At 34.9% G+C, this 13,037-nt stretch overlaps 1 protein-coding gene across 2 annotated transcripts in view; it reads right to left on the bottom strand.

The window, feature by feature from the left end:
* Window positions 1-1,500: 1,500 nt before the first annotated feature.
* LOC127415416 (leucine-rich repeat transmembrane neuronal protein 4-like) overlaps window positions 1,501-13,037 on the bottom strand; it is a 49,853-nt gene continuing 38,316 nt past the window's right edge. For both annotated transcript variants that reach the window (XM_051654118.1, XM_051654120.1), the window contains one exon: window positions 1,501-1,587. The gene's annotated coding sequence lies outside the window, so the exon portion shown is untranslated. The remainder of the gene's footprint in view (window positions 1,588-13,037) is intronic.

Raw genomic sequence — 13,037 nt, 5'->3', positions numbered from 1 at the left:
ATTATTTGTCTTTCTCAATATTCAGAATAAAAAAATACTGTTCACAGATCAGCTTTATCCAACATAGGTTTAAAATTTAAGTCAGTGTAAATATAGCCATATTGCATATGGCAATTCTGAATTGCAGTAATGCCAAGAGAAGAGTATCCAGTTGACTAACAGTGAGGATTAGCTTACATTTTAAGACAATTTAAAAGAAAAATTGTAAAATGTAGGTTTGTATGAGTTCAAAATGTATAAATATATAAATGTGTAAAAGAACATACATTTAATTAGAGGATACATTTATACTTTGTGAGAAAAAACATTTTGACCATTGACCATTTTGATATTTTCTCACACACACAAAAATAAATAAATAAATAAATAAAGATTCATAAAATAAATGTGTTATTGGAACTATTTTATATATAAGTGAATAGGACAAATATTCCATTACATTATGTGAACCATAGAGGGTAACCCTTTTGATCTAAAGACTTATGCTTAAATGCTTGAAATTAGTTTTGCAAAGAAATCTAAAGTTTGCCTGAATGATAAAGACACTTCATATTTACAATTTAAGTTTGCTGCACAATATTATGAAAGTATTGGTTGTTCTAGAAAATGTCTAGTGGTGAAGTGCATGTTTGGTTGAGCAGTGACTAAATGTTGGATGAAAAAGTCATCTGAATGCAAGTGTTCCAAAAAAACGCCAATGTATCACTATGTTTTTAAAGTCTTGCAATCTGTCTCTGTCATCCTCCACATCACTGTATCATCACATTACGACAGCAGGTGTTCATACAAAAATAGTCAACTCTGCAAACTTTTCTTTCTGAACAAAGAGAAACGACTCCTAAAAAATCCTGGGGAATTACTGAAATTCTGTCATAAAACAGAAAACAAAAAGAACACATCACAACGAACACGTTATACCCACAATTCGGCTCTCCTGTGGTTTGTCCGACATCATCCAGGGTGGAAAACAAATCACATGGTGAGGTAAGAGCCTCTGTTTTTCCCCCCGCATTACTGTTCCCCAAACCGTCAAAAATAACTTCTGTTGTTGTATAGTCCTTCAGGAGACATCCCTGTGGGTTGCGCTCAATTGAGCAATTACCATCCTCTGATCACGAGAGATGTTTCCAAAGCTTCGACATGAATAGTTATCACATGACTATGCAACACAAACGAGATGAACAGGAGAGGACAGTAGGCGTAGATTCCATGGAGAGAGCAGGTAGTAGCTATAGTACAGCGACAATGGCAGCTTTGAGAATCATTTCGCTGGTTCATTACTGATAGATTTGCCATTTGTGTTTGGCAGCCCAGCTCAGCTCCCCATTGCAGGGGACATTCATTGTTTGTTGAAGTGACTGACTACCAAACCGGTTCACTTCGAGGACAGGGTGTCATTTGCGTATCCGCTTGCTCCACTTTTGAGAGTTAGAAATGAAGGGTTTCAGTCCGAGAGCGTTTCCGCTGCCAATTCTGTCCTTTTGTTTTCGCAAATTCTCAGCGCTTAAACTGAGCCGGTCCTCAGTGAATTGTAGGTATGTCTCCCAGCCAGGCCCCTGGGAGCGGTCGTGGGAATGTGTATGCATTCTGCAAAAATAAAGCAAGAACCAGTTTAGACGACAAATTAGATTTGAATATAGCATTGTTGTGAACAAAATGTGCCAAGCGTGTTGTTGTTTACAGCCAGAGTAAAGACAGTCAAACATATTAGCATTCAAATGTGTTTAATTTGATAGCGTTCCCAAGACAATATTTCTTGTGTAAACAATCTTTCACTTTTAATCGAGCTAAGCAGTCTTTGACTCACATTGAAGAATCAATTAGCTGTCACAAATACATATTCAGTATCTCTTTTCCTGCAGCCATGACCATTTTAAAAAGCATGTCTTTTTCCAATTAACTTTTAAATGGACTGTACGCACGAGGTGAGCGGTTCACTACACGTGTATAAACATGTTTCCCTTCCGCTCACCTTCGTGTTGAGGATAACTCACGCACCGAACAGCTTGTCACGTTTTAAGTTAACTATAGGAGTTTACCCTTCTGGTAAAGAAGTCTTGTGCACTTGTTTTACTCTAAAGTTGCATTAATTACGTGATACCGCCTGCATACAAATCAAAGTTGGAAACCTGCGTCTACTTCTCAGAAACAAGGATATTGTTTGTCCCCAGTTAAAAATGTCCTTTTATCCTGCCAACAGCAATCTTTTGGGTAATTATGTACCAAACAGATGAGTTTACATGCTGTTTTATATCGTGCAGTGTTAGTTGATTATGTGATATTCACTCTATTCCAGGAAGACACAAGAGCAGCAGGGGTCTAATCTCTAAATCGCAAGGCTCCTCGGAGAGTTGTAATTATTGTCTTATGAATAAATCATCTTTAATGTCTTACAAAGTGGACGGACTGTTTAAACATCCGTACTTGTCCTGAACTGAACAGTGGAATGAATGATTTTGTACTTACAGGGATAGTTCACTCAACTGTCATTATCTATTCACCCTAGTGTTCTTTTAAACCCGTATGACTTTATTTCTTCAATGTAAAACAAATTATTTATTTTTTTGCCTCAGTCACCATTCACTTTCATTGCATTGAAACATTCTGCCTAACATAATCTTTTGTGTTCAATGGAATAAAGAAAGCTGTAGCCGTTTGGAACAACATTAGAGTAAGTGTGATGACAGAATTTTCATTTCTGGGTAAACAATGCCTTTCAACGATTTGTAAAAATCTCCTATTTAGTTACCATAATAATTTAAAATGACAGCGACAGATGAAACTTTGTTTTGGAGACCGATATATACTATATATATATATATACAGGGCTTGAGTTGAGGGGGGATGTGAGGGGATGGCATCCCCTTGTTGCAAGAAATACCAAAAAGCATCCCCCTTGTAAAACCACCATCCCCCCTTACCATCCCCTTTAGATTAATTCCTAGCGCTCACATGAAAATTACACCCATGAAGGTAATGCAAGTTTTCGAAAGTTTCGTGCACTTTCAAAAATGGCTAAGGGAACAGTACAAGGAAATCTTTTGTTTTTCTTTAAAAAAGGAGAGAGAACAGAATGTAAGATATTGCTATGACAAGTGTTCAGTTACAATGTGTACATGTTTTTAACTCAAACTATTTCTGGGGTTTCGCCCATAAAACTCTTTTGTTTTTTCTGGGGGTTAAAGTAAAAAATATAATGTGGTGTCCAGAGACAGTAAAAAACAAATCTCATTAAAGTATCATTAAAAGCTGAAATTCCTGAAAAAAAAATGTTGGCATGACTAGTGCACAATAATCTTTTTATTGTTATTTCATAAAATATAAAGCAGTGAAACAATTGTGTTTTAAAACATGATTCATATTCAAGAACGCTTTTGTCCATCAAAACAAAGTCATTGTGTGTAACCAGCATGTAGGTAGCCATTTTGTTGTTTATGTTGACCATAAAAACCATAAAACAGTGCGGAAACATTTAGACCCTCAAGACTGAGCGTGAAGTTTTAAAAAAACATCTGATATTTATTTTGACATTTTTATGAAAAGGCACATTTTGTTCAAGTCATGTGGCGTAACCTTGAGAAAACTTGATATGTTTTTCTCAAAAATGCATAATATATATATATATATATATAAATCTTACTTTTAAAAATATATTTGAAAACTTTTTGGAAATTAATGATGAAATTGTTTATACTCTCATGTAGTCAGGGTGCAAATAATTATAATTATTATTATACTTATAATTATTATATTTTTTACTTGATGGTTACACCACATGACAATTTTAAAGTTTTAACAATTTTTTTGTAGAAAATGCTTTTTCAAAAATGTATGAAATAAAATTGGACACAAAGATTACATTTCTGAGAACTAGATTTTTAAAAGATTTCTAATTTTAACACCTTAGACAACCTTATTTGTCAATGACCCATAAGTATTATATATACTGGATATATATATATATATAATTAATATTTCTTCATTCCTGAAGAAAACCAGTTGAGAAAGTGGCGATTCAGTGCTGTCCCAAAACTAAAGTTAACACAAATATATTTCAAATCAAATGTTGACAGATGATTTGCTTCAATAATAAAAGTAATTTAATTTTTTTTATGCATAATTATATTCTTATTATGCAGGATTATATGGTTAGTAACATTTTATTATTTGCATTAAGCATTCCCCCCCCCCCCCCCCCCCCATCACTAAAACTAGCAATTCTTTCAAAGTATACATTTCTCCTCTGAATAAATTAATGTTTGTTTATCAATTGATAAATAATTTAATTATCGATTTCGTTTTTACACAAACGTATCGATTTGCTTCAGAATACATTCATTGATTGTCTAGAGTCATGTGGATTACTTTACTGCTGCCTAAATATGACTTTTGGAATGTCAAAGTGCTGGCACCCGTGTACTTATATTATAAGGACCTGACAGAGATCTGTCTTCTTCTAAAAATCTTCATTTTTGTTCTGCTGAAGAAAGACACATCTGGTTTTACACAAAGTCATACACATCTGGGATGGCATCAGGGTAAGTGAATTATGAGAGAATTTTTCGATGAACTATTCCTTTAAGACTAATACCAAACCTTTATATATTTTTTAACAGAAAAGAAAAAAACTTTATCCACCATAGAGTGTGTATTATAGAAAGACTTAGCACTATTGCTAATGACCTGCATGTTGTATAAATTCTAAATGAAGCCTTTCTAAAAAACATAATTCAAGGTAATGTTGGCATTATGCAAAGCACAACACACCTGCTGTATAATTGTTAATAGGAAACATGTAGTTTCATGCATGCTGCTAATGCAAAAGATACAATGAAAAGCTCAAAACAGATGTGTTAAACACATCAGAATGGGTTTTTACTGTTCCATCTTGAAAAACCATCTTAAAACTGGGATCAGGAAATGTTGCCGTTGGGATTCCAATTTGCGTCACCTGCAGGGTGTGAATTACGCAGAGGAGGGGGTTTGGGTATCTAGTGGTCATAGTACAGAAACTTCATATCTTAAGTCTTAAGTTAAGATCTGATAAGTTAAATATAACATACAGTCAGGTTTGGGGAGTAACGGAATACATGTAATGGGATTACGTATTTAAAATACAAAATATAAGTAACTGTATTCCACTACAGTTACAATTTAAATAATTGGTAATTAGAATACAGTTACATTCAAAAAGTATTTTGATTACTGAAGAGATTACTTTGTATTTTATTGTCATTTGTTTCATTTAATATTTAGTCCTTTCAGATGGAAAACATTTATACATATAAATGATGTGATCCAAAGTGCATTTGAACAGCGGTGAAACACTTTCTTATGACGTGTTACATTCATACGAGCAGACAGAGAAGTAAGTTTGAAGTAAGTCTGGAGCAGAAGAAATAGAAATAAACCTTGTGTAAATTGTCAGCTTTACGCTAAGCTAAAATGCTATTTCTAGTTATTTTACATGCACGTTACCAGGCACGATCATATTTTTTTATCAAGAAAATTCATGTTAGATCATAATTTCTTTTTTTCTAGTAAGGCCTTTGATATTAGGGCAAAAATTGTAATCTTGATAATCATTTTTGTATTGTTTTCCTGTAAAAATATCTAAAAATCCTTAAAACAAGATCAATTAGATTGATCTTGTTTTAGAAACAACACTGCATAAGATATTTAGATTTTTCAGAGAATGTATTTTTAACATGTGTATTTTGTCTTACTGTACTGGCAGAGTTTTTATAGTCAAAACAAGTGAAAAAATCTACCAGTACTGAAGAAGTAATCCAAAGTATTTAGAATACGTTACTGACCTTGAGTAATCTAACGGAATACGTTACAAATCATATTTTACAGCATGCATTCTGTAATCTGTAGTGGAATACATTTCAGAAGTAACCCTCCCAACCCTGCATACAGTATGTAAATATATCCTTACTGAAATTGTCATGTTACTAACAGATAAGGAAGTCAAAACTAAAGGATGGAGGTCTTAATAAATCTGTATTTAAAATGTGTAGATACACATTACATTAGAAATGTTTCAACAGCATTTTGAAACAAAGTTTTCATAACCATTTAAATTTAGAAAACAAGTTAAGGGCCATTCACTCCAAACGTGTTTTGTGTCCATCTATGCTCTTTCATTGTTTTTCTATGTAAACGTGCTAGATGGACGTCTTTGACCGTTACACTGCTGTCTTGAACAGAAGTGACGCATATTTAAGAGGCCATGTCAGGTAAAAAAGAACGTCAACTTTTAAAAGTGCGTCTCTGTTATGCATTGCGCTGGGTCTAGATTTTTTAGTGCAAGAGCGCATTCGGCCTGAACGGGCCCTTGCGTATCTTTAAATTACAGCAAATAGAAACTTGCCTAACTGAGTGTGCCTCAAAAATTACAAATCTAAATAATTTTTCAAAAAAAGAAAATGTATGTATCTGTTTAATCTAACACTGCATAAGCTCTGTAAAGTTTCAGAACATGTATGCTAACAGCTAAACCACGTTTCCAATTGTGATTTATTTTGATCTTTTGAATTTTCAGCAATTTATTTGATTGTTATGAATCACTTGATTAGTACCTCAAATAACCCCCTAAACTGATGACTCCATTCACTGTCCTGGGAGAAGCTTCACAAATGTATTTTTAATTTGCACCCCATTAACCCCGCAATAGAGGTTTCCAGAAGGAGAATGGATAGTGCTCACTCTGTCATTGATAAGTGGTCCTCAGAGACTTTATATGAGCCTATGCATTAGAGGTACTCATTTGTGTAGAGAATAATACTTATCATAATACAAGCTCTGGGTCAGTGAGTTCCAATGTCGTTCCAAACCCATATGACCTGCTTTCTTCCATGTAACACAAAGGGGAGATATTGGGTAAAATGTTGAGATATGCCAAAAAGAGCAAACTACCCCTTTTAGTTAGTAGCATTTCTACTTTGTTACTTGTTCTCCAGTTCTTTTAGTTAGTTGTTCTCTTCTCTTAGGATTATAAATGCTCCTCTATAGCCTAACTGCCCTTTCAATGCATTGAAAGAATGCCCGTGAGCACATGTCTGCAATCATGCATGTTAACGTGCATGATGTGTATGTGTTTGTATTCAAACTTTGCCTTGGTTTATCAACCTTGAATTGCTGGGAGATTTGAATAAAATGCATGCATTCATGATACAAGACAAACACTGCAACACATTAATGTACGCATATATAAATGTTGATGACCACTCGACATTTCCAGCTGTACGATGCAATTGTGAGTCATGCAGAGATGTAAATTTACTGATGGGCCTCATAAATCCTTGATAACAAATAAACAAGTCAGCGTCAACACTTTGCCAAGTTTGAACACTGGCTTGAAGTCTGCAGAAGCCTACATAACAGTAGAGAAACACAGAGGTACATATTATTAGACCTCATGGAGATCTCAGTTGTTTTTTTTTCCATTTAGGTAACAACTTTGTCTCAGACGTTTCTGCTGAAATTTCCTTAAAAAAATAAATAAATACAATTTAGACACATCTGAGTCAATTGTTGGCATATAGAGTATAGAGCTTTAAAATGAATATGGATAGCAAAACTCAGATTATTTGGTTTTGGGAGAATTTAACTTTGGAACCCATCCACACCAATCCATCCATCCATCCATCCATCCATCCCAATCCATCCATCCATCCATCCATCCATCCATCCATCCATCCATCCCACCCTTTACTTTAAGCTTAAATCTCTGTTTAATCTAATTGCTGTCTAGAAGAAACAATTGAGACACTGATGAGATCTCCTTTGTGAGTTTTCTTTCCAATGGGCAGGCAACATGGAGGAGAAATTTCAAGAGGAGCAATCCAAGGACTTATGTGTCCAATAACAAAGCATGGTCAGAAAAGGGCTTTGGCAATAAGTTTAAAAAGTTTATTTTTATATTATTCCAATTTAAATTCTAGCCAGAGTTGATTGCATACATACACACACACACACACACACACACACACAAACACACACATGCTCACACGGCATTTAAACTTCCACCCAGTGTACTCGCTCACACTTCCATCAGGTAACACAGAAATGGAGAAAAACAGCAGTGTAAAAATGAGCATGTAGGTCTTGTAACAATTTCCTTGTTTTGACATCTGCGTCTGCAGTATGCAAATTCATTCCCTGAGGGGTCTGTAGAGTTTGGATCATTATAACAGTCTTTATTACTAGCAGGAAATCGACTGTAATAAGTCAAATGTTGATGGTTGCGGAAAAACAGACAGGCATCTGTAGGGAGTGATTGTAATATCATTTGAGGCCGTCTTTATCAGACTACTTTGTTCTCAAAGGGGGACATTTCAAGAAAAAAATTAACTGCACTTTCAAGTGGTCCTTTTGTACATTCTGACAGAGGATGGAATTCAGAACAAAGCTTGTTCGCTTTAATAAGTGAATGGAATAAAATAATTTAAATTGCAGCCACTGTGGTAACAACTTGCAGAGAATTATTTTAAGATATACAGGTGCATCTCAATAAATTAGAATGTCATGGAAAAGTTCATTTATTTCAGTAATTCAACTCAAATTGTGAAACTCGTGTATTAAATAAATTCAGTGCACACAGACTGAAGTAGTTTAAGTCTTTGGTTCTTTTAATTGTGATGATTTTAGCTCACATTTAACAAAAACCCACCAATTCACTATCTCAAAAAATTAGAATACATCATAAGACCAATAAAAAAAACATTTTTAGTGAATTGTTGGCCTTCTGGAAAGTATGTTCATTTACTGTATATGTACTCAATACTTGGTAGGGGCTCCTTTTGCTTTAATTACTGCCTCAATTCGGCGTGGCATGGAGGTGATCAGTTTGTGGCACTGCTGAGGTGGTATGGAAGCCCAGGTTTCTTTGACAGTGGCCTTCAGCTCATCTGCATTTTTTTTGGTCTCTTGTTTCTCATTTTCCTCTTGACAATACCCCATAGATTCTCTATGGGGTTCATGTCTGGTGAGTTTGCTGGCCAGTCAAGCACACCAACACCATGGTCATTTAACCAACTTTTGGTGCTTTTGGCAGTGTGGGCAGGTGCCAAATCTTGCTGGAAAATGAAATCAGCATCTTTAAAAAGCTGGTCAGCAGAAGGAAGCATGAAGTGCTCCAAAATTTCTTGGTAAACGGGTGCAGTGACTTTGGTTTTCAAAAAACACAATGGACCAACACCAGCAGATGACACCAAATCATCACAGACTGTGGAAACTTAACACTGGACTTCAAGCAACTTGGGCTATGAGCTTCTCCACCCTTCCTCCAGACTCTAGGACCTTGGTTTCCAAATGAAATACAAAACTTGCTCATCTGAAAAGAGGACTTTGGACCACTGGGCAACAGTCCAGTTCTTCTTCTCCTTAGCCCAGGTAAGACACCTCTGATGTTGTCTGTGGTTCAGGAGTGGCTTAACAAGAGGAATACGACAACTGTAGCCAAATTCCTTGACATGTCTGTGTGTGGTGGCTCTTGATGCCTTGACCCCAGCCTCAGTCCATTCCTTGTGAAGTTCACCCAAATTCTTGAATCGATTTTGCTTGACAATCATAAGGCTGCGGTTCTCTTGGTTGGTTGTGCATCTTTTTCTTCCACACTTTTTCCTTCCACTCAACTTTCTGTTAACATGCTCACTCTGTGAACAGCCAGCTTCTTTGGCAATGAATGTTTGTGGCTTACCCTCCTTGTGAAGGGTGTCAATGATTGTCTTCTGGACAACTGTCAGATCAGCAGTCTTCCCCATGATTGTGTAGCCTAGTGAACCAAACTGAGAGACCATTTTGAAGGCTCAGGAAACCTTTGCAGGTGTTTTGAGTTGATTAGCTGATTGGCATGTCACCATATTCTAATTCTTTGAGATAGTGAATTGGTGGGTTTTTGTTAAATGTGAGCCAAAATCATCACAATTAAAAGAACCAAAGACTTAAACTACTTCAGTCTGTGTGCATTGAATTTATTTAATACACAAGTTTCAAAATTTGAGTTGAATTACTGAAATAAATGAACTTTTCCACGACATTCTAATTTATTGAGATGCACCTGTATATTAGAAAATATAAAGAAAATATCTCTTTTACCTGCCGATTAGAGTGTAATTGTTTGTTTTTTGTTGTTGTTGTTGTTGTTGTTGTTGTTTTGTATTTGGTTTTGAAAGTTTGGATGGGCTGTATTTTTAGGCCAGAAATTTGCATATTGTCTTCCAGGACTTGTAGAGGTCTAAATTCATGGTGTTATCAAAATGCCTTTACTTACTTAAGGGGTCTGTAGAATTTGGATCTTTATAAATGTTTTTATTACTAGAAGGGGGCGACTATAAAAAGTCAAAAGTCGTTATCAAAAAGCCTTTACTTCAGTAAGCTTCTGTAAGCCTATAAGTTTGCCAATCAATTTACCAGATTACCAAAAAGCACCATAAATGTAGTCCATAAAACTTAAGAGCTAAAGTCCAATTCTTCTGAAGCTGTTCAATAGCCTTTGTGTGAGGAACAAACAGAAATTTAAGTTGTTACACTGATACCAGTTTTGGTTCCGGAATGTTCTGGGAACATTCGTTTTTGGTTCACAAAATGTTCCCAGAACAAACATTTTAACGTTCTTTTTTAGTTATTCAGGATTTAATTTTTTACATTTTTTTATGTTTTATTTTTTTAAGGAAATAGAACATTCCCTTTTGGTTTGGAGAGCATTCACCTAACTTTCTCCAAAACCTCTGTATTCAGGTTTCCTTTCTGCAATCCTGATGGATTTCAATAATCATTCTACATACAATCCATGTCTTGCTCTGATGCATTGTTTAATGAATCATTAGAATAAACTAAACACATCATCACACATAATATGGAGGATTCAATTAATATGTAAGATTTTTTCTATCATTGTTCCACAATACTGAAACTGAGCACAGATTTTACATGAGATTTGAAATCATCAGATTATTCTCTACTTTTAATGTCAAAACATAAACAGGCATGTGCACACTGGATGCACCAGTAAGAACACTGGTAAAGCTGTTTACATGCAATGAAAAAATCAGGGTAATGGGCAAAAATCATGACCCTACCCCAATAAAGGAAATCCATTTAAAGCATTTACATGACCACACACAAGTTGTCGGCTTCTTAAGTATATCAATGTAAAATCATGCATGTAAACGCGCTCATTATATGGAAAAGGATCAATGATGAAAGCTTTTTTATTTTTGGTCAATTATTCCTGTAACATTTTAAGGCTCAAACCTGCTAGCACCAGATCGGTGCTCACATCTGAAGCATTGACAAGCTGTGGGAAAAGTTTGATGGACGGCAAATACAATAATTACTTTGCTGTCTAATTAGCCAGTGGGTCAAGGGATCAGGAAAATTCTACCTTTCCCTGATTAAATCCAATCACAGACAGACATAAATAGCCTTAACATCAGGCCGCACAGTTTGTTTTATATCTGAGCCCTTAATCCAAGGTGGATTCTGCTCTAAGCTTCCCTGCTCACTTTAATTTCCTCTCGCACACCTTAAAAGAACACTGGAACATACGCAGAAAGAGAGAGAGAGAAAGAGAGAGAGAGCAAGGGCAGTAATGAAGCAATTGTGCCAATGGATTTCTCTAATAAGGAAGGTCTTCCCCCTGAGCTCAGCTGGCCTGCATTGCTCCTATCTCACTATGTGCGAGTGTGTGTGTGTGTGTGTGTGTGTGTGTGTGTGTGTGTGTGTATGTGTGTGTGTGTGTGTGTGTGCAGCTCGACAGGGCATCTGCTTTCAGCAGATAGGGCACTAAGTGTCTGTCTTTAACTAATGGATGAAAATGTAGTAGTAAAAAAGAAATGATTCCAACCACTTAGCATTATGTCAGCAAGACAGAAGAAAAAACAAGAACAAGAACAGTTAAAAAAAAAAAAAAGAAAATGAAACAACATCAGTTTAAAGTTAACATGAAACATTCTTCCCTGCTCTGAATTTTCATTCTAAAATAATTCTGACCCTAAACATCCCTAAACATCCAGAAAAAAAAAAAAACTAACTGTGATCGGTCATTTTATGTTGGTCGGCTCTTGGCCAGAATAAGCTATAAATTGGGCCCCATGATTTCCGCGATGGGGAAAAGATGGACGGAATAGCAGAATCCAGTCATAAAATTTTAAATATTTGGGTTAAAATTAATTAATTTATGCTCAATTAATCAAATCAAAACTGTGATATGTCCTAGTGTGAAAATTAAACCACAAACGGCTGAGATTTAATTAAATAAATATAGAGTGTGAATGTGTTGCACACTTCAAAGAGAATGTGTGAATCCAGCCGCTCATACACCTATAAAACATCATCATAAGCTTCACGTGCACTCTGTGTTTGTAATAGATTACATACAGCAGAGCGTGCATTAAGCTTGAAGCATGCAGCACATGCAGACTATTTAAGGTATTTATATAATTAAATTGCAGATTTTGCAGTTTAATAAACACATTTAAGCCATGTAGCGAACTGCTTATCCAGAGGTGTAAATCTGTTGTCAAAAACATACAAACTTAAATTGCTTAATTTGGCTTTCTGTCAAAATAAAAGCTCAGTTTAACTAGTGACAGAAATATATTACTACTGTATAGTAAAATGTAAAATTCAATGTAGTAATAAATAATAATCGTACTAATAATTAAATAATAATTACATTATATTTAAGCAATATATCACAAGCAAGAATGCTGTTGTACTGATAAAAATTTTCATAAATGCTTTCATTAATACTGTGATGCTCTTCTGTGTAGCACTGTATTTGACAAAATAAATAAATAACTACAATATTGTGTTTTAAATGTGCTGTGAGGATCTATATAGAAGAACTTCATTAGATAAAAATAATGTAATGGTATGTTATTATAAAAATTATTTTGTTTTTCATTTGATTAAAATATTATGAATTCAATTTAAGAAGACAGGTTTTTTTATAATATAATTTAATTCAACTTTAAAATACAAAATCCTTAAAAATGGAAAACACATAATTTGGGGAAAAATAAAAC

The sequence above is a fragment of the Myxocyprinus asiaticus genome, chromosome 24 (genome assembly GCF_019703515.2).
Source record: "Myxocyprinus asiaticus isolate MX2 ecotype Aquarium Trade chromosome 24, UBuf_Myxa_2, whole genome shotgun sequence".
In the NCBI taxonomy this organism is placed as follows: Eukaryota; Metazoa; Chordata; class Actinopteri; order Cypriniformes; family Catostomidae; genus Myxocyprinus; species Myxocyprinus asiaticus.
Note: the sequence above shows the minus strand (reverse complement) of the source record. Positions and strands in the feature narration are given on the sequence as shown.